The 21,406-nt window shown below is 38.4% G+C and overlaps 1 protein-coding gene across 2 annotated transcripts in view; it reads right to left on the bottom strand.

Annotated features, from left to right (window-relative positions):
* The window catches only part of TPK1 (thiamin pyrophosphokinase 1), a 302,429-nt gene that overhangs the window by 187,882 nt on the left and 93,141 nt on the right, over positions 1–21,406 (bottom strand). The gene's annotated exons all lie outside the window — the stretch shown is intronic.

The raw sequence follows: 21,406 nt of genomic DNA, 5'->3' as shown, positions 1-21,406 counted from the left end.
AACCTGGCGACTGCAAAGGGCATGTGCCACTAATTCCAGTTGATTTCAACAAGCAGAGACATGCTATTCTCTTGTGATCCTTTTGTTTATAGAGATTAAAGTCAGAGAAAAGAGACAAGTCTAACACTATTACAAAATCAAACATTAATTGGTATCTTTTTTCATAAGCTTCCCTATTAATCATCATTTAACTAACACACAGCTCTTTCATGAGGTTTTTAAAACCTGATAAGCTATTAAGGATTGAAAATGACCATCTTGTCTTAGCAGTCTTTATCAGTTTTGCTCTGAGATGCACAAGTTAGATAGCTACAGTACTCAAGATAAAAGAAGCTGTTGCTTCCACACTAGGGCAGAGTGTTCCTTCCAGGCACAGAGAGACTGACTGGCAATACTGAAAGGGCTGAAAGTCACAGGGCCGGGGGAGAAAAAGAGGAGAGATAAGTAAAAAAAGGTACAAACAATCAGATCAGGCACTTCTCACCGCTAAGAATCCAATTTTCAGCCAAAGCCGCTTTCCTTTGGTGTTTATTTTTCAGTCAGAACCACCTGTCAGCAATGATACAAACCTGTACCTTTCCTTTTGGTGCACATTAGATGGGCAAGCCACCTTCTCCCTACTTAGCCAGCCTATACAAATTGGGACAACAGAGTTCACCTCTACAGCTGTTCTTATCTTTAAGTCATTCTTTCCTATGTGGGTGCTAAAATCCCAAAGGGAGTGTTTGTAAATGAATATCTACTGTGCAGTACCAAGTGACCTTGGCTGAGGATTTTTTTGGGGGACAGGGAGAAAGAAGGAAGCAGGACAAAACAAAAGCTACCAGTTCATCACAGGGGACTTTGGGTACCTCAGCTTTTTTCTTTCAGGCTAAAGCCATGAGCAGAGCAGGAGAACAAGCACTGTACTCCTCTGTACTGTTTCTAGCACAACTTCTGCTGCTGCTCTCTCCAGTGCCCACCATGGCAAGCAGTACTGCCCTCAGCCTTCTTGTACAGACCATGCTCTTCTCTGTTCCCTTAACCACTTCACCCACTCCTTACAGTCTCCACCCAAACCCATATTAACAAGCCAAGGTCAAGCAGATTTGATCCTGAGAAATCTTATTAGGTAAAGAAATTTCTAGATTATTCTAGAAGCTTGCCAGCAACTTACTATGGTGATTCCCTGCTTCAAGCAAGTGCCTCATCCAGTCTGATGAAGACAACATCACAGGACATAACACTACTTTTTGCCTGCTGTGTTTGACTGGAAGATTTTAGCTTCTCTTTTCATTTGAGGTTACATCTGAAAATGGATTGATACACCTCCTTTCACCTGGACATACCTGCTCTCTCAGGGAGTCCAGCTCACACAGAACATAGTAATGGCCCATTGCAAGAAGACTCTGTAATACCTGTCCTAAATCAGCCATCCTGTCCACTGGCTGCTTTAGCAGATAGAAGGCATCTAAGCAATGCCCAGGACCTAAGGTACATGACCTGCTGAAAGGCTGTTTCCTGGACATTTCCAGACAGTCACAGCTTTTTCCTTCTGAAAATAGTGAGTTTTCCATCTATTCTCCCACATTAAAAAAAAAAATACATATATAAGTAGCTTATAACTTCTGGGGAAAAAAGAATGGGATGAGATACATAAAAAGAGATTAAAATCTATTATTGGTCTCAATTATTTTAACACAGCCAGAGCTTTAACTATTGTATATTCTCTCAATGGGCTTACCTCAAGTGAAGCCGGGCCCAAGATCTCTTCATCTGATCTTACAATTTTAAAACAATTGTAAACAAAAATGGTAAAACAATTTAAAACAAAAAACCCAAACCAAACTAAGCAATACAAAACTCTCCTGGTTTAGAGCAAATTTGGGAGAAAAACCTCTAAAGGGGTTCCTCTAGAAAGCAGATTCAAGCGGCCCTCCCCTAACTGGTTCAGGAGAAGATTTCTTTGGAGAAAAGTGGAAAAAACCTGTTTATTTAACAGGCAAAGCATTCACCAGCACAAAAAAATTGAACAATATTAATAAAACCTCTTGCTGCTCTGAAAAGATGACAAATTCAGAAAGTCCCCTTTGTGGGTTGCAGTTCAGCTCACTCAGTCTCTTATCAGTCCCTCTGGTGCTGGAAATGCCGCGGCCCAGGCCCGGCGGGCCACAGGTGCTTTTCTGTTTTTTTTCAGAGCAGGTTTAAACAGGTCCAAATAAAAAGAAAAACCACAGTCCAGGGAACTTCTCTGCCTCAGCTAGCTAAAACTAACTAAAAAGCAAAGGAGAGCTCCGTCCTGCTGTCTGTCCGCAGACAGCACAGTCCAGGAGCAGGATGCAGGGGAGCAAGTGCAGTGTCTGAAAACAAACTCTGCGCTTCTTCTCTCCTGCCCTTCACTCTCAGAACAACCATTAAAGGTGCAAAACTTACTATCCAGCATAAACAGAACAGGCAATTGGGGATACAAGCATCATATAGCCAACCCAAGACAAAAAAGAAATCAGTTTTCAATCAGTCTGGTACATGTAAAAATACTAAGATTCTCCCAAAGAAAGAAAGGTGCCTAAGTAACAGATCTACGACATTTCGATATTCTTCACACAGATATGGTGCTACTATTTGATAAATCAAAAGAGTTGCCTTATATAACTGCAATTTAAAACTGTCCTTCACATATTAATTCTTATTTATTAAAAAAAAATATTAAACTTCTGTAGCATTGTAAAGTTATTTAGAGAAACAATTTATGAGGTACTGATCCTTTACCAGCAGTTAATAACTTACACTGAAATCAAACAAAGCCTCAATTGCATTAAGGAACTAGCAGGTAATTAATAGATTGGCTGGAGGCCAGTAAATCATATATATCTACAGCTATGAACTAAGCTTTGCTTGACAAAAACTAATGATATATGTTAGCTAGAAGAATATGCATCATTATTACCTGGAAGTGTTTAAGGAGATGGTCAGCAATTCTAACCTTACAGTTTGGATGGAAAAAGCTCTATTAAAAACAACAGGAACTGATTTTTAACAGTTTCTTTTTATTAGAGACAAAATTGCTTTACAAACAACTATTTGGCCAAGGTGCACCATGGCAACTGTGTAGGCAAATCTAAGAATCACTAGGCACTCTGCAACAGCTCACACGAAACCTCATTAATTATTTCAGCAGAAACCAAAGGACCTGAACAAGATTTGGGCTTTGTTTTGCTTGGCTGGGCATTCTGAAAACAGAAACACCTTCTTCTGAGATGTTTTCAATTTAAACAGATGAAAAAAAATTAAAAGGTGGAAAGTGACACAGACTGATGAAGTGCTAAGGGTCACAAATGGGTCAAAGGCAAGTTATCCTCCAGGGTGACCAAAGTGGATGGTGAGGCTTATAAAGTGAAGAATAACTTAAGAGGCCAGTCAGAACACCAAAGGTCTTGCTCTTACCATCTCTTCTCCATCTCTCTCATCATCATCATCTTATGGAAGACCCCTCAAATTTGCTAGGTGGGCTGCACATGGAAGTATGCTCTTGCTGATGTACGTCAGAAAAATCTAAGTCCCCTAAGACATTATCCAAAGGCTAGAGGCAATTAACCTGGCCTCTGTGAAGTGACACATGCTAAGGAATTAGTTTATATTATATTTAACTAATGTAATATTAGTTTATATTATTTATATTAGCAAATATAAAAAACTTCCTGTCCAAGTAGCTCACTGAGCTCTGGTGGGTCAGGAGGACCAACATCTCCAGAAAAAATGTTGTGATATGCAGTTGGTAGCTGTAGCTTTTTCAACCAGCACAGCTGGAAAAGGAGGCGGCCTGTGATTTCAGCTATCCAGCTCAGCTGCAGAGCCCCATGGTACCATTTCATCCTTCTGTTATTGGATGATGCTAAGAGGACAAGGACATAAGTGCACTGCAGCCCCAGCTTAGCATGTGAAATTGCACTCCTTGGCATTACCACAAATTACCAATTTGACAATCTGAATATTCTGTGTTAAGCTCCACTCCTCAGAAGTAGCTCTGTCTGCCAAATTACCACCTTTTCTATCTGTTGGATTCCTTTCTCATATAACTCCAGTGTCAGTCAGGGAACTAGGGCATGGAGATATAATCAAAAAAATCAACTGTTTTATTGTGCAGGAGGGGGAACTCAATGCCACTGTCGATAACTGCTTCCCAAGTCATTGGGAGCAGCATGTGTTCAGTTCAGTCCAACTCTTGCCATGTCTGAAATTATGGCAAGAGTTAATACCCCCTCAGCCCCATCTATGTCAAGGAAGAGTTACATAAAGAGCATATAATCAAGCTATCCTAAGAGTTTCTCACAGGCAGCATGAATGAAGAAATAGAAGCCTTTCTGAGCAATGTCCTTCCTTTTAAATTGTGCATCTTCTGCTAGTAATATTTCCCTTTAGTGACTGAGTTTGAGGCACCATTTTAGGGCTAATTATTAGTTACAAAAATTATTCTAACACAACAAAACCATTGGAAACAGTTTACTTTATATTTACCCCTTTGGCAAATATAAAAACTTCCTGTTCCTGTGAGACAGGATATGAGCAGCATATGAAACACAAAAAAGGGAGGTCTTGGCTGTGAGCTAACAAGTTCTGATCCTTTTTGCAGAAAACGAAAAAGTATCTGATTGTATTCAATAGCCCTGCAAACTGAGGGGGACAAAAGTCTCCACAGAAGTGATGCAACTCTTGCAGACTAAGAGGAGTGCATAGAAAGGGAATACATTTATAAACATTACCAATACCTGGGAAAGAAAAGCATAACCTTATTATTCCTATTCTATTACTCCTTCCAATTAGCATTTAAAATATATTCTTGTCCAAACCGATCTTGAAATAAATCTTTTTTTTTGCTTAAATTCAAACTTGTGACAACTATCCTTAAACTGCTTTAGTATAGCCCCTCTGTTCTTTTTCTAATTTCACACAACTTCTTCTAGGTATGCAATCTCTTTCTCTCATTCCTTTATTGATTCAGTAGCCTGGTAACCATAATTAACCTGCCAGCAAAATCTACGCATAAGAGAACTCTGCTTAATTAATGACTTGGAGTGCAGGTAGTAATACATATGTGAAATAAATGGTAGATACACAGAGAATTGCTTGCTTGGCTTGATACATAGGGCCAACACATTTTTGTCCCAGTATTACTAAAAAATAGCAGTTACCAACAACAAAATGCATAATCTGTATTTATGTGCTGCCTCATTTTCTCCTTTGTCCGGCAGAACCTGCAAAAATAAATTTAACAAACCCATGGCTTTGTACAGCTGCAGATTGCTAGAAAGGGTATCAAACTGCATCTCCAACTATTGCCTCCCACCCACGTGTTTCCACCTGTGTTATCAGGACTGCTTGTAACTGCTATTCCATTTCAATTACAGGGCACTGCAGACATCCCTCTTCTGTCAGCCGCAGCTCTATTGAGCAAATCAGCTATCAGTCCATAATAGTTTTCTGCTTTGTGGTTGGACGTTGGTCTTGCTATGAGACTTTTTAGCTATTTAAAATAGGTCTGTCCTTAAGTTGCAAATGAGTGGTTTGGTTACTTAAAGAAACACCATCAAAGACATTGGCAAAAGCGGGGTTTTATATGAATTTGTGAAAATACAACTTTATATAGTTTGATGACAAGGTTCACTCTACTACTTGCTACAAAGATGAAAGCATACAAAAGATCACAATAGAAGGAATTTGAAATTATTTACATGGAAGATGGGAATACTAGAGCGGGTAAGGGTGCAAAGGATCTGGATGCAATGATAAGGGTGCAAAAGGGCTTTGCCGCACTTAGCCATTGAGTAATTTATATTAACAGAGCAATTTGATAGTGTTCCCTACAATTATAACAATGATTAACTATAGATTTGAGATGGTAACATTCATACTAATAATCAATTCGTATGCACACAGACGAAATAATGTGTACACCCTTTTGTATTTGTGCAAAGGTACCTATCATAAATTCCCCTTGAGTTCAGTGAAATGCTAACATCAAATCCCTTTGTGCTTGTCAGCAAGCAAGGCTGCACCTAAAGGAGTGTGGAGATGGGATGGGGGTATCAGCCCAGGCCTCATTGTTAGTGACAGTTCTTTGAGTATCACAGACTTGACAGCATGTGAGCTCTGAGGTGTCACACTCAGAGGGTTGCTACTCTAAAATTGTTTGTGTATCCAAGAAAGGTCCACCAACTACAAATCTCTTATACCTAAACCATGACTCCTAAACTATCCATATCAAAGAACATAGGTACCCATTAGTCCTGAGGCAAATGGATCACCAACACTGCAGCTATGCTCCCATATGGACCAGACTGGATCTCAATATGTAAAATGATTGTACTTTTGGTAAGGTAATGATATGTTTCCTATGAAGCTGCTGTGCTTCTTTAATTAATCTGCTTTGAGCTGTAAACATCATAGAGATCTCAGCCAAGCAGAGGCAAGATCCATTAAACAATTAAATATGAGAAGACAAGGAAGAAACCAATATGAGAATGAAATAGGAACACTATTCTTTTTCCAGTGCATTGATTCAATATTGAGCTAAAGCCACACATATAACACTTCTCTTTAGAAAGTTCACACAGAAATTAAACACAAGGAAAATGAAACAATTTTTCCCACAGACAAAAAACACCACTGAATTTTAACCAAAAATGTTACAGTCACAAAAAAAAAAAAAAAAAAAAAAAAAAAAAAGAAAAATTTAAAAGAAAATTCATAGTTTAAAAGAAAATTCTAGGAAAACTTATATCTTACCACTCACTTTGGGGGAAAAAAAAAGAAAAGGAACAGAGTAACCCTAAAAAAAATAAATTCCTAAGTACCAAAAACCACAAATTCAAGCAAAAAAACTTGAGTACCAGTAAACATGGTAGCAGTAATGTGCTGTCAGAGACAGAGGCAAGGGAGCAACTGTGGTTTGACTAAAAGTGAGCTTCTGCACTGTCTTCAGGAGCACTTCAGTGCAGAGTTCATTATGATGATTCATATTCAAGGCTGCTGGGTTTGGAGTAATCTCTTGTCAGGAGTTAGATTTAATATTCCTACAAGCCTTACTTAAGATATGATTTTGTCTTCTCTTTTCTGTCATTCTCCCATTCTGTCAAACCCAAGAGCTCTGGTACTCGCTGAGCTGCTTTACAACCACAGCTGTAACAGGCTCCACAGGCAAAGCAGCCCTGTGCTGTCTCACAGAGAAAACCAGGAGGAGAGAGCTTAAACATAAAGTACTTGCTGCCATCATTTCCATTAAAATCTAAGTGACCTTTTCATGACAAGGCCATGTGGCTTGATGCTACTGGGGGAAGAATCAGGAAGAAGTTTACTCTTTTTATTTTCTCCTTTTTTTTTCTCTGTTTGAAAAATGACAGCTAAAGCTATAATATAACATTTAATCAGTTTTTCTTTTTGCCCTGAGCACACATCTATTATTACTAGGTAACAGTAAGAAAACTTATTAGGGCACAGATTAAAAAAAAAGAAGGGAAAATGCACTGACACTGAAGTTCATAATATTAATCCTGACTTTTTTTCCTGATACACTATTTGTTTTGAATGCATTTAAAGAATAACTTTTCAAATGTAAGATCCTCACAAATCAAATGAACTGCTGAAACAAAAGCAGGAAGTCCTACCTGGGCCTTAAATCTGTATTTTCCAGAGTGAGAAGGAATACAAACTCCTTACAGCCATATATTTGCATTTTATTGAAGTCTGGTCTGATACCAGGAATCCCCCCTGAGATTCACAAGTCCTTCCTGTAGTCCCACAGGTTGGCCCCAGGGTTGGGTTGTATCCTGGCTTGCAGACCTTGCCTCTGTAAACCTTGATTGCTGCTGAAGGATCAAGCAAGTCTCAAACATTAAACCCCTACAGACACAATGCTGCAGACACAATCCATCCCATCAGGCAGCCTTTCAAACAACACCTGCTTTCATTGCTTTGCAACTGCAATGCACCTCACTAACAAAAATTTACTCTAGCCTGTCTACCAGGGTCCTACACCTACAGCAAACATCTACATTGAAATATAACTGAAGGTGAAGTAGCTGCCAGAGTGTGCAGCTAGCTTTTTTCTGCATCCATTTCCTGGTTATCAAGTGAAATGGAGAGGCTTCAACATTGACTTTATTTCTGAAGTTTTAAAATCATATTTAATAATATAATTGACCTCAAGCTTTGAATGCAACTTTTTGTTTCTTCATTTTCTATTTTCCATTGCTGCAGCATTGATTTCTGACAGAAGGAAAACAAACAGCTACAAATATGATGGAATACCCCAACTGCTTGCAATTTTAATTGCCGGTCAGCACTGTCATCAGACAAACTTTAGTAACAAGCTAACTTTATTCCTATATGGAAAAAAAAAAACCTGACTAAAAAAATAATCACCTTTATTAGGATTATACATCTACATTTGCTGCAAGGAGAGAAAAAAAAAAGAAGTTTGTTTTTTTTTTTTTAATCTGGCATTGCATGAGCAATAACAGACTTCATGAAATCACTGCTCCCTACCCCAGAATGAGAAGGATGTGGGGCAGGCAGGGAGGCAACATTTGGAAAAAGGTGGTCAGCAGTGCTAAAACAGCAAAGAAGAAGAAATAGTTTCTTACTGCTGCTGACAACCAGCAACTCTATGCTCCTCATCACAACCAGATCAGTGCTCCTGTCTCTTCTGCTTCCCCTCAACAAAATGCATTAATAATTCAAGCCAACCTGCAAGTGTAAAGCAATGAGAATGGTAAGTTCAGATTCATGTCTCTGATTAAATATTTTCAGCTAATGCATTTATATTTCAAATTTTGTTTGCCTAAATTGGATTTGCAGTAGCCGGCAACTCATAAAAAAATTAATCACACCCTTATTTAAATTGCACGAATATATTAATTCTCCTGCTACTAAAACACACATCTTTCCTTAGAGCGCAGAAACAACCATTTTATACCATAGTGTAACAAAAACTTTTGTGTGCCAAGGAAATTTCAGGGCTCATAAAAATCAGAAACTCCAATTTTGTTAAAAGATAACTAGACTATTACAATGCATAAATTTCTCAATGAATCAAGCATGATTTGACACCAACTTGAAAACTTATTTAAAATATTCAAGAGAATAATCTTGGTCTAAAAGTTGTTTGGAATTAAGTATGTGAAAGAGGGACAAACAAGAAACCAGACAAGGATGGTAGATATATTTTCCTAATGCAAGTGGAACTGACCTTTATACTTTATTTTCTAATGTCTTGGTAACATAACCTGTGTTCATGCTACATACACTTGTGTATCAGTAATTTTCCCGACTTTTAACAGATAACTGTTCAATAGATTTTCAAACAAACAATTGTAACACCATCCAAAGAAATGGCCAAACCCCCCCCCTCCCCCAAACTTTTATTACTCAAGTTCTGAGAGTTACACTCTTGTTTCTGACTGACCCCCACATCTTTTCTGTTGTCTTAACTCCCAGATTTGGGCAGTGCTAAGCTGCAGTAGAAGTTTCTTTGAAGAAACTGGAAATGTAAAATTACAAGAAGACCTGATCTTACCTACTTTATTTCATATTCGGAATAACCACAAGTACATATGCCCTGGCATTTGCAGTAATCTGCACCAGAATGGTTTCATGGAAGCAGTGGATTTGCATTGCTTTTACTCTAGTACTGGCAGTTCAAAGGATGAAAAGGGGCACAGATATTACAATGTATGGCTCCTCTTAGGAAAAGAGGAGCTTTAGCTACTTGCATCAAGACTAATCCTGATCTCCAACATCTTCCCACAAAAAACAGATCTAAAATTAAAATAACATTCTTGTTAGGCACTTCCTTTAAGCTAAGTTTTCCAATAGTCAAGAAAGTAGGTTAGCTAGCATACTGATATAAAAGATCAGATCTGTGATAACATTTTCTTAAACACATTTCTTGCATTATTTGTTATTTAACAAAATAGTTGAAAACCCCCAAAGGATACAAAAAATAGGATATTTTCATTCTTAAAATATTACAGAAGGTGTGAGTTAGAATTTTCAAAAGAAATAATCAGCACCAACAATAATTTTTGGAAGCTTTTAGCTATCTTGATGAAATACTATGTTAAATCATCACAAGACACAAAGAAAGCTCATTTGGACTGTCAGAATCAGCTTCAAACCAGACTAGAAGCTGCATTTCTGAATGCTAAATGGGATTTCACATCTGAATTCTCTTACATAACACAAATGTAAAACCAATGCTGTCATCCTTGAAAGAAAATAATCAACATCTATATGGAAAGTCTGGTTATGAATGAAGATGGCATAGCAGCAATGTCCCAGCTCATAAAAGAGATGAAGAAACAAATGCATTGATTTCAAACCCTCTCTTTATTAAGACTATAAAAGAACTTTTAACACAAAATTTCCAAATAAAACTATTTGTAGGAGGCAATCTAGAGCTTACTGTACAAAACTGAGTGTATATTCTCAGGGGGAATAAACTTCCGTGTGACAACTCTCCTCATAGCAAGGCTGCAAACAGGTAATTAATTTATAGATCTCTGCATGAAGTAGGAGCAGCTCTTGTCCTCTGGCAGTTCCCTAAGGCTTCAAAAAGGGAAAAGAGAGTAGAGTGAATGGAAAAGTAGAGGCTCAGGGAGTATTCCAGACCCCGAATTTGGGACTGTTCAGTGTTCTAAACTACTCAAAGTGTGGTTTTAGTAGCAGATTTGTCCATGTCTAGTTTCCAGTTACAAAGATAATCAGTACATTGCACATGACTTTTATCAAAATGATACAGTTACTGCTCCAGGCCTTCTATTTCAATCCGTTACAAATAGGCCTAAAAGTGCAAAATCAAAGAACTTTTCCCTCTCATTCTGGTCAATATTTTTCCTTTGAAGTAGAGAGACTGGATTTTAGCATATATTGAAGTCTGCAGTTCAGAAGTGAATTAATGCAAACCAGGTATGAATTCTTTGTTTTGTTTAAATTACCTCCTATTATATCCCTTTTTAAATAAATGCTAATACAGAAGCATTTTGCCATTCCCTGAGGATAAGCTAAACCACTTAATCCTCATTGACCAGAAATATTGGCCTCTTCTTTGGGGCCATTTTCCCCTTGTAGTTGAAACATGTGCATTCAATAAACAAAACCTTAGATTCAGCGCACCTGAGCTTACTCTGAAAGTCTGCTTTTAGAATATGTTCCCTGTGAAACAAACAAGCAAAACCCCAGGACACAGCCTTGTTCAAATGGTAATACATTACATGTTGTATCTGCTGCTCTTGCTTCTCAAAATGGTACAGTGAAAAAGAACCCCAAGAATTATATAGCAGCTGTGAGCACTACAATAAAAAGTGCCCCATTTCAATGTTGCTACTTAATTGAAAATTATACCCTGTTAAATTTTCCCAAGAAATATGGCTTATAAAAATGTCCTAAGTATATTTAATATATTCTTATTTAAACCAGCTAAGTGTTGGCCAAAAAGAATATCAATACTCTGTTTAATTTACAAGCTCTGTCCATACTAAACACTTCATTATTAGGAACAGAAAATATTAGAAGACAGGATGTTCAAATGTGATTTGAATTACTGTACCAATCCCATGCTACCTTATCTGCCACATATGCTGGAGATTCCAGATTAGTACACAACATTTTCATTTAAAGGAACGTGTTCCTGCACTCAGCCTTGTTTAAATCAGTATTGATAGTGAAGAGCTGGTAAAATGATTAATAAAATTTTATTTTTACTTGCTTAATCTGGATTTATCTTTTGTGACCTTACAGTATCATTACCTACTGGGCTTTAAAGCACAAGAATTAAACAGAAGTCAGTCTTTTCACCTGGCACTTATGTCCCTGCTTTGAAAGAGGAGAACTCCTGTCTTCTCCAGATACCCAGTTTTCTTTCTCTGCGCTCATCAGTTCTTGACTGAGGCTCTGATAGCACCCCTATAGAGGGGGATTACAGGGCCTGAGCCTTAAATATTTAATATTAGAGAGTTAAAAACAAATAAACAAACACCCAATCACTATACATCAAAAAATAACAACAAACAAAACCAAAACTCCAAACCAAATCCAACTCTACAACAAACACATACTAGTATGTGTAAGAAAGGACTTTCATGTAAAATATCTATTTTCTCACTCCTTTTTACTAGTTTACTTCCAAATGTCTCTGTTGGGCATGCATTAGCTAAGACACTCAAGGTCAAGCTCAGCCAGCCCACTTCAGGACGGCATGTTTAAGGCAGGATTCTTTCTCATAAGAGGTTTGATGAAAGAATTGCTCTAACTCATGTGACAATACCTGAGTAAGCCCCTGTGGCAGATGGCTGCCTGTGTGCAGAGCTGAACATCCAGCACTGGGCACCAATGCCCTGACTGCACACACAACACTCTCACAGACCTGCAAAAATATCTCTGAATCTTTGGTTCACAAGATGCTACACAAGTACCATAAAGGCATCAAGCATGGTTTTGCCAGTGTAGAAAAAGATTTGCATAATGCCTCACTACCTCCTTGGTACGGTCACCAGAGCTTCTAACGTATTTTGCAATGTGAAGAGGGTTTTTGCTTAAAGATGCAATGATTTTTCTGAAAGATTAAAAGGTGACCAAACTGCCACCTTTATAAACTAAAATAATGTTTAAAAAGGAGAACTAGAGATTCTGGTTCTTTCATTTAGCTTGTTCACAGGTAAAACTGCATACTATCAAGTCACAGCCTATCAATAGTCCCCTGGCAGAGAAAAGACATCTCAAAAATTTGATTTTACAGCTGGCTTCCCAGTCTCAGAAACGTTTGATGCTCTTTTCACAAACCATAATCAATAGCTGTGACTAACTGAAGAAGGTTTTGTTTATGTGATTAATTTCTCCTCTAGTCAACTCAACACCTAACTTCTTAAAAGGCTTACCTGGAGGGGCATGAAATAGTATTTGCTTTAAGCCATAATTCAAGAGGTTCTTGCATGCAGCTGTTCCTCACCCCTCTCTGTTCTGCTCCCACTGCTGCTCCTCATCCCCACTGCCTTCTATTCCAGGATGTGCTTTATGAGCCACATAGTTAGTTTACTTTACTTAAAATTTAGCAATTGTGAGAGAAAAGCAAAAAATGTAAGCAAAAGGGTATGGACTTCCTGGGGTTCTGTAGAAAAAAATTCTGAAAACAAAGCAAAAAAGACAGGTTCTTATACCATAATCAAGAATAAAAGATGTAAGGGTCATGCTATTTCGCTTTACGTGCAATAACCTTGTGCACTGTCCTGTCACACCACCAAGGATGAGAGCTCCAAGCTAAGCTGTTCCCATGCCAGTAGCTTGTCAAAGACTGTATCATACCCTGGGCAGGTTCAGAGTGGAGGCAAACTGGCCTTGGAGAGAGTGGGTGTGCCCAGGGAGCTGCAGGCACAGCACTGTTGTCACTCTCTCCATGTGAATGGCTCCCATGCCACTGGAGAGAAGGGAATTGCACACCACACTGTGCCTGGTGCAAAGACGCTGCCTCTTTCCAGCAGCAGACAAGGGTCACACCAAGCCATCACTGATGCTGCTCTCCCAGCCACCACAAAACAATAGAAGCCTCTGCAGGGGGAGAACACAACTACTGGCCTCCAGGGAGGCATTCATCTGGTTTGAGAGTAAAGAATGGGCCAGGTAGGAAATCAAATTATATCTCTTTTCTTCCCAGGCATGAGGGGTGCATTTCCTCACATACAGTGAAAACAACAAGCAACATTTAAAAAAACATTTGCTCCCTAAACATTTGCTCCAGTCACTTCTCTTCTAAAGAGGAATGACCACCCATTCACCCATTCAACAGTAAAATAATGCAATATGCATTTGGGAAAAAAAAAACAAAAAACAAAATCAAACCTAAATAAGAAAATAAGAGAACCAACAAACCACTGGTCTGTTAAAACTTAAGAATACTAAGAAAGAAATGCTTATATAAGAAGAAATACTTAAAAATAACCACGCAGAAAAATAAATTAAAAAACCCCACAACAAATAATTAAAGGTAACCTTTAAATTACTGTAGCAGTCTATAAGAGATATGCTGCAAATTTTAATAATATTGTTTGGAACATCAGTCATTTTGCTCTTGCTGAAATTCATTTTTGATAATGCAATAGTAACATCTCACAAATGATATTAAATTTCTACTTTGTATTAAGTAGAATTGTATTATTAGCATGGTACAGTGTATGCATCTCTGCTGGGATTACATTCATGCTGAAAAAAACAATGTTTTTTTCCTATTACTGATATACGTTACCTATTTTGACATTGGGAAATATATTTCACTAAACTATAAACTAACAAAATCTCTCATCTAAGAGGATATCACTGAAGTTTCCCTCCTGGTATATTTTCAGTTCCTAGCCAGCAGACATCCTGCTAATTTTTTTTTTACAAAAACTCATTTGATTTGCAGCATACCTGTGAGTCCATATACTACAGTTAGCATGTCCAGTCCAATTATTCTTGCTCAATCTTTGACCAAACTATTGGGAAATCTGCCTGCAGGAGGAACAAAAGATTGCAGCTGACAGACCTATGTCTTCCTGAACAAAACTCAAGAGGCCTCCTTCCAGGATCTCTCTCCATTCAGTCTTTCCATTTGTCTACCAGCACCCTGAGAGAGTCCCATGGCAGCTTGGAGGGAGAAAGAAATGGGGAATTATTGTTATATTTATATTCAAACATATCTATACTGACATGATTTTCCAATGCTTCCAATTTTTTTCATCCTAACATTTGTTTCTCAGTTTAAGAATTGGGATCACTGCTTTCTATTCACCTTTCACACTGATGAATCACCTTGAACATCCTCCAGCTGGCCCTAACCCTCCCATTTCTTGTCAGGGTATTGAAGAAATGAGCTCTAACAGGGATTTAAAAGAGGAATAGAGAGGACTCACCTTATCTGATAAAATCTGCCTTCTGCTATAAGCTCCAAACAGTTCCAGATATGAATTAGGGAGGTTATCAAAGACAGGCCAGGAAATCATGCTCCACACTAATACTGGTACTTCAGCAAAATTCAGGTTTTAGCCACATAATTACTTCAATTCACTACAGAGGGTACATTTCCAAACACACCCCCTAATTTGCTGTTGCAGAATGATGTATAATTTACAGTGCATTCTGTACTGGTTCTGAAGCCCACCAACACACTTCCACATGCTGAAGTGACACATCCCATCACACCTGCACAGTAGGGGAGATTCCATAAAAAGAGATTAAACTCTCAAACAGTTGGTGTGAAAAGCAGCCATGGCCATTAAGTTTGGGACTGGTGCATGCACACCATGTGGATTCAAACTGGTACCCTCAGGGGCATTTTTTTTTCTTTTGCAATAACACCAGAATCTGGAGGAAGATAGGGAACTTGAATACAGTCTACAATAGCTCCTAGCAATCACCTGGGGAGCAGCAAATGACACCTTTGAGCCACAAAGCACTTTCTGTGACGCCTGCCCTTGGCAGCAGGTGTCGCTGCAAGGCAAAGGCACAGCAATTAGTAAATTATTGGGACATAGACAAGAACAGAAGCAGGCAAAGATGCTTCGTGGTAGGCGGGAAGAACATGCACATTCCTGACAGCTGGTAGCTGTGCAGTCCTCTTGTGCTAAGTGTTTTGGCTGCAAACATGATCAAACAGCAGATTGCTAGTATACACCTGCCTGAAAAAAAGCATGGAAACTCTTACTATTAAGGTAACAGCTTGCACAGCAGCATTCTTTATGTTTAGTTTTCCACTTACTGAGTGCTCAGTCCTCTCGACACATTAAAGAGTTTACTGCTACTCAGTACAAACAGAACTCTATGCAGCACCTCATTTAATCCTCCAAGCCCAGCTTCAAACTACCCAAATTGTGCCTTTAAGTTCCTGCAGTGGGCCTTCTAAGGATGAATTCATGCATAAATTCCTGTCACTCTAGCGTCCAGCCATCCCAGGTTATGGATATTTCATCTTCTAGGAAGCAGTGTCAGCTGGGTTACATCCAGCACAAAACAAGAGGCAGACACCTCTTCTCAGCTCTTGTGTGTCATTTCAGCCACTGGCTGATATTAGGGATCACCATTTTTGACCCTCTTCAAGTCCTTTAGGATTCTGTAATATGTTTCTCTTCACACTGCAGAGAAATTGCAGAGGCTGATGTCTCCGTGAGAGGAGAAGGTTTTTTCCAGAAGGGTTTTCAGCCTGCTGTCAAGTAGTCTCTCCCTTCTACTCTTTCATGCCTGAAATATTAGCCTTCAGCTGCCACTGACACAAAAAAAGCCATTTTCTGCTACAGCATTGAGCCATTTTACAAAGAAACTGCCAGCTAAATTAAGAGCTAGTCTTTTACTACAAGTCTAACAAGGCAAGAGAACTATTTAAATAATGACAAGGCAAGAAAAATACTAACTCATAGTCCAGAGATTCCTAGAACTACAGTGCCATGATTTACTTTGAAAAGAGGGCTGTTGCTACTAAGAACAGATCCTACAAGGTCTTGACTTCCCCAAACGGCTTCAAGCTAGAGATATAAAAGTCACTGCTCTTATCACCACCACCAGAATCTACTACTAAAGGTGCTAAGTTGGTTTTAAAAGAACACTTAGAAAGCAGATAGACACCATAGTAAGCAAAGGTTGTGCAGAGACCTGGAACGGGCACTGGGGCAAACTGTGAATGTGCTGAGTACCTGCACTGTCAGCCTGGCAGAGGGCAAAGATCAGCAGAACTGCTGAGCAAACTGAGCAAGGAGGGGTTTCCAGCCATTGCCTGGAAGAAGCCAGTAAAATAGCTTTTCATCAAGGGATGTCCTTCAAGATGCATGTGGAGTATACGTGGGGATATTTTTTTTTGTTTTGTTTCTTTAACAAACAGAAACCACTTCTACAGCAAAGGTTTTATGCCACCCTCTCTGAAGCACACTCACAGTTTTCCTGCAGGGAGAAGTATAAGAACTCGGAGTTTGAAAACATGAGTTACTCCTCCTCCAATGAGGCACTGAGGTACTATTTCACTGGTACTGCCACCAGAGCTGATACCACCAGGCCATAGTGGTAGTTAGTGACACTAAAACAAACCAGACTGCAGGGCATCAGGCAAGCAAAGTACCTTGCTACATCTTTTACTCCTCTCTTCTCTCTCTTCCACCCTCACCTCACCAATTTAATATGAATAGGAGCTTGGCCTAAGACTTTTTGTGCTTACAGTGACTGGCACATCAACCCTCTCCAGGCACTACCTTAATAAAAACAAGACAGACAAAGCAGAGAGAAAATGGATAACATAATACCTATAAAACTCACAATACCCACTGGAAGCAACCTGTAGGTTGCTAATGCCAATCCCTAATGCAGCAGCACTCTCTTATGTCTGCACAATATCTAATAAAATACAACCTCTGGGAAAGAAACTCATCATCTCCTTCTGTTCCTCTGTGCAAGCAAGACCTCTTGTTTGCCAGTTCAGCAAAGACCCTGAGCTGTGACCAGAAAAAAAGCTGCCAAAATTATTTACTGTGCTGTGGGCTGCACCCAGACTGTGACCAGCGAGGCAGGAGGTGAGGGGCTCCTTGCTTCACTCCTGCAGTCATTTTCCCCAGCAGTACTTGGTCTGTGACCCAAGGAAGGTGTGTAGCTACAGCAGGGGTGGGTGCAGGCACAGCAGAGCCCTGCAGACAGTGCTCAGGCCTGGGGAATGGGACACTTGACTGCTATATCCATCTCAGGAGGCAGAAGCCAAGCCTGAGCTCTGAAAATACAACCCGAAGCAGGGGAGACACAACAGCAGCTTATATAAACCTGCACTCTGAAGCAGCTTTAGAAGGGGAAACAAAACCCTGTAGAGACTGCAGTCAGGGAAGAATAAGGCTGTCAAAGGTTTTACTTCCCATAAAGCAAAACATCGAGTTAGTGATTATAGCCCAAACAGACACTAATTTTATTTAAAAATTGAAATTTTACTGCCTTTTTTTTTTAATTATAAAAGAACTGCATGGCCTGTTAAATTTGATTTTTCTTGGGCTTAAAAAATGGTCATCTGTATACATAACAGTCTCATATTGATTACAATATGTCTCTGACAGACAAGTTTCAGGGAAATCTGTTTCAAAAACATATTTAGTAGTAGAATCAAAAAACATTTTCAAACTTAATGCTTCTGTTTTAAAAGGCATGACTTTTAGAGAAGTGTTTGTGGTAATGTATGGAAATGTAGTCACCATGTAAGAAAAAAAAGGAGACCATAATGTGTGCAATGAGAAAAAAAGGATCACTCAAATGTTCAATATGCTCAGTACACTGTTGCTTGAATATTAAAGAATATTAAATTTCCACCTTGACACTGTTGAGTCAAGGATGGAAAGAAGACTCCAGTCTTCAGGTGGATCAGAAGGCAAAAGTGTTTAATGAAAATAGCGGGTCTTTTTATAATGTGACTCGCTAAGGTGATACTTGATTGGCCTCAAAGCAGAAACATCTCACATTATTGGTGACTATGAATAGCACACTCTGGAAAACCATATCTATAAACAATGGTTATAGAAAGAGATATAATCATTGTTTGAATTCTTTAGTCTAAGTTTTCCACAGCTCCTACACAGCTTCCCAGGATTTTCCTGGGAGAAACATCTCTCTCTCTCTGTTCAGAGGATATGTAATTTCTACACCACCTGGGTTTTTTTTTTTACTATTTCACGGCAATATTAAATCATTCTTTTTAGTAGTTTTGTCATTTAAAAATATTTTTCTTCTCCCCTTTTCTCTAGTAGAATGGACTGTTTTAGAAGCAGTTAGTTTTATGTGATCAAAGGGCAAAGCATACCGAAAAGTGAAACCAGACTTTGTTACTGTAATTGCCATAGTATCAGAAATGTGCCTTGTGGGTGGCCAAGGGACCTTTAATGTTCTTGTGACATGGTCCATAGCTTGGCCCATGTCCTGATCTGATTGGAGCTCCATGATAAAGTGCGCAGTGCTGTGCTAAATGTAATTCTCCTCGAAATTTGTTGTGTGAAGTTTCCAAGGCTCTGCTAGAACAGAGAAGTTTCAGCTTCAGCTCGTGTGAGTCCATACAGCCACAGCTATTTAAATTCCCACTGCCGGGAGGCACGTGTGCACTGTTTGCTCATACTGCACGGCTTCCGCTCTCATTTTTAAGCCATCTGTTATTGCACCAAAGTCCAAATGATTTTTAACAAAGACAGAATGTTCAAACCAACAGTGAAAAGACAGCTGAAAAGTCCATAAATATGTATCTCCAAGATATCTGCCTAGCCTGAAAAGACATGTTAATAAAATTCAGAAGGACAAGTAAAGTACAAGAAGCTAAAGAAACAATTTTTTTTTCTCACAAAATAATCTTAAAATATCAATTTTAAAAATTGCTTATCTCAACTCTATTTCTGGGTATACGTAATCTGTATCAAAAAGCTGCAATACCCTATGATATGAACATCTGAGCATGTGTGGCTTTTAGTATCACCCATGATACCTTTCGTTAGTGAGGTTTTTATGTTATTTACGTTCAGTTGAGATCAGTTACTTGAGATCAGCTGTGCCTTCTGCACACATTCACTAGTCTTAGCAAGCATATACTCCTTTTACTCAATATTAATGTAAATCAAATGCTTTTCTCACGTAAGTGTTCATTCTGGTGTCATAACTTGGCTTCATAAATGCCAGAAGTCAAGAAGCACCAGAAATCACTGCTTTAGAACAAGCATTTTTCTTGTTACATTTGAGATACTACAAATTGAGCAATTTCTTTTCAGTCTTTAAACTGCATTACAATGATACTGCACCTCAGATTCAGGAGAACTGGGTAAGTAAAATACTTTAAAAACAAGCAAATTATTATAAAAGTGAAAGCGATTGGGAAATAAAATCGTATGTGCTATAAATTTTCTTACAGAAACTGTCCTTTGCTTTTCAACTTAAAACTGAGCAATGAAACAGACTGAAGAATACACTCCATATCTTTTGAATGCAAAACTAAACCATAATATCTGGGAAACAGCCAGAATGAAACTTTAACCAAAATTCTCATTTTCTTCTGATAAAGCAAGCTATGGAGTTTGTTACTTGGAGCAAGTGGTGGGATATAATTGGATTAAGGAGTAAAGGAGTTAATCCAATTTTACCTACTCCCCTTCAACACAAATATATTGCAAACCTCAAATCACCCATGTGTGAACCCTATAGTACTCCTAGTTTTCAAAGGGATTCCCCTGAATTTCCCCTTCTTCTCTGTAACATTCAGCTCACCTTGAAGACAAGAGAGCTTGTCAAACTACTATTAACACAGAAGGAAAATAAATATTTAAATCTCACTCCTGCTAATCAGATCTGAATAAATAAAAAGGCACCATTTAATCATTAGAATGAAACAAGAACAACAATAATACAGACACAGAGGAAGTCTAAGTAAATAATTTTATTTTTGTTTGGGATTTTTTTACCTACCCCCCAACTTAAGGGGGACCATTAAAACCCACTTTCATCTACCATTTGAGAGTTATGTGGTGATCCCAAATACATGAAAATAAATTCTTTATTCCACCTCTTCTTCCTCCATGCTCTTTGCTTTTATGGTGGTTGTAACTTTGCTACTCATAAAGAGTGACAGAGAATGCAGTCCAAATGTAGCAAAGTCAGCATTAACTAATAAAAGGAAATCTCATCACAGAAGGGAAAGTTATAAGCAAGCTTAAACCTATCTAAAATTAACACACAAATCCACTTCCCAGCAGTCCTGCAGTACTCTCAAAACCAACTCCCTCAAGGATTGCTCAACTTAGAAAATGGGATAAGGGAAAAAGCAAGGAGAAATAAGTAAGGTGAGAGTCTCTGTGTGTACATTTATGTACATAATTTATTATTAGCATAGTCACTGAGCAAGCAAATTCCCATAGATTTAAATATACAGCTTTAACATGTTAGTTATTGTGAGTTTTAAATGTAGAATTTCCACCGCAGCTTCCAAGTCATTATTATAAACATCTCAAGGAAGAAAATAAAAAAACATATATTAAGAACTAGATCAGTGAGAACTTTACTAAAGACCCATTCCAAAACAAACAGGATAATCCAGACAAGTTTAGCAGTCAAAAATTAATTTCCAAGTGAAAAAAAATTGGAAATTATTCTTTCATAGCTCATGCAGATCTAGCAGCATGTTTTACTGCCCTCTCTACTGGAACCTTCTACTATAATTCTGATATCCCTTTCTTTGGGAGGGTAAGTCCTTTCACTCAACTAGAATCTTTAGGGAGTATGCTAAATAAACCAACAAAAACAAACAAAAAATACACCAAGCCAAGTTCTGCATTTTTTAGTTATACATGCACATACAAATTGATTCTATGCATATTAACATTGTATATACATGTACACTAAGTTAAAATATTTTAGG

This window comes from Camarhynchus parvulus, chromosome 2 (genome assembly GCF_901933205.1).
Source record: "Camarhynchus parvulus chromosome 2, STF_HiC, whole genome shotgun sequence".
NCBI classification, from domain to species: Eukaryota; Metazoa; Chordata; class Aves; order Passeriformes; family Thraupidae; genus Camarhynchus; species Camarhynchus parvulus.
This window is presented reverse-complemented; position numbering and strand designations above follow the sequence as displayed.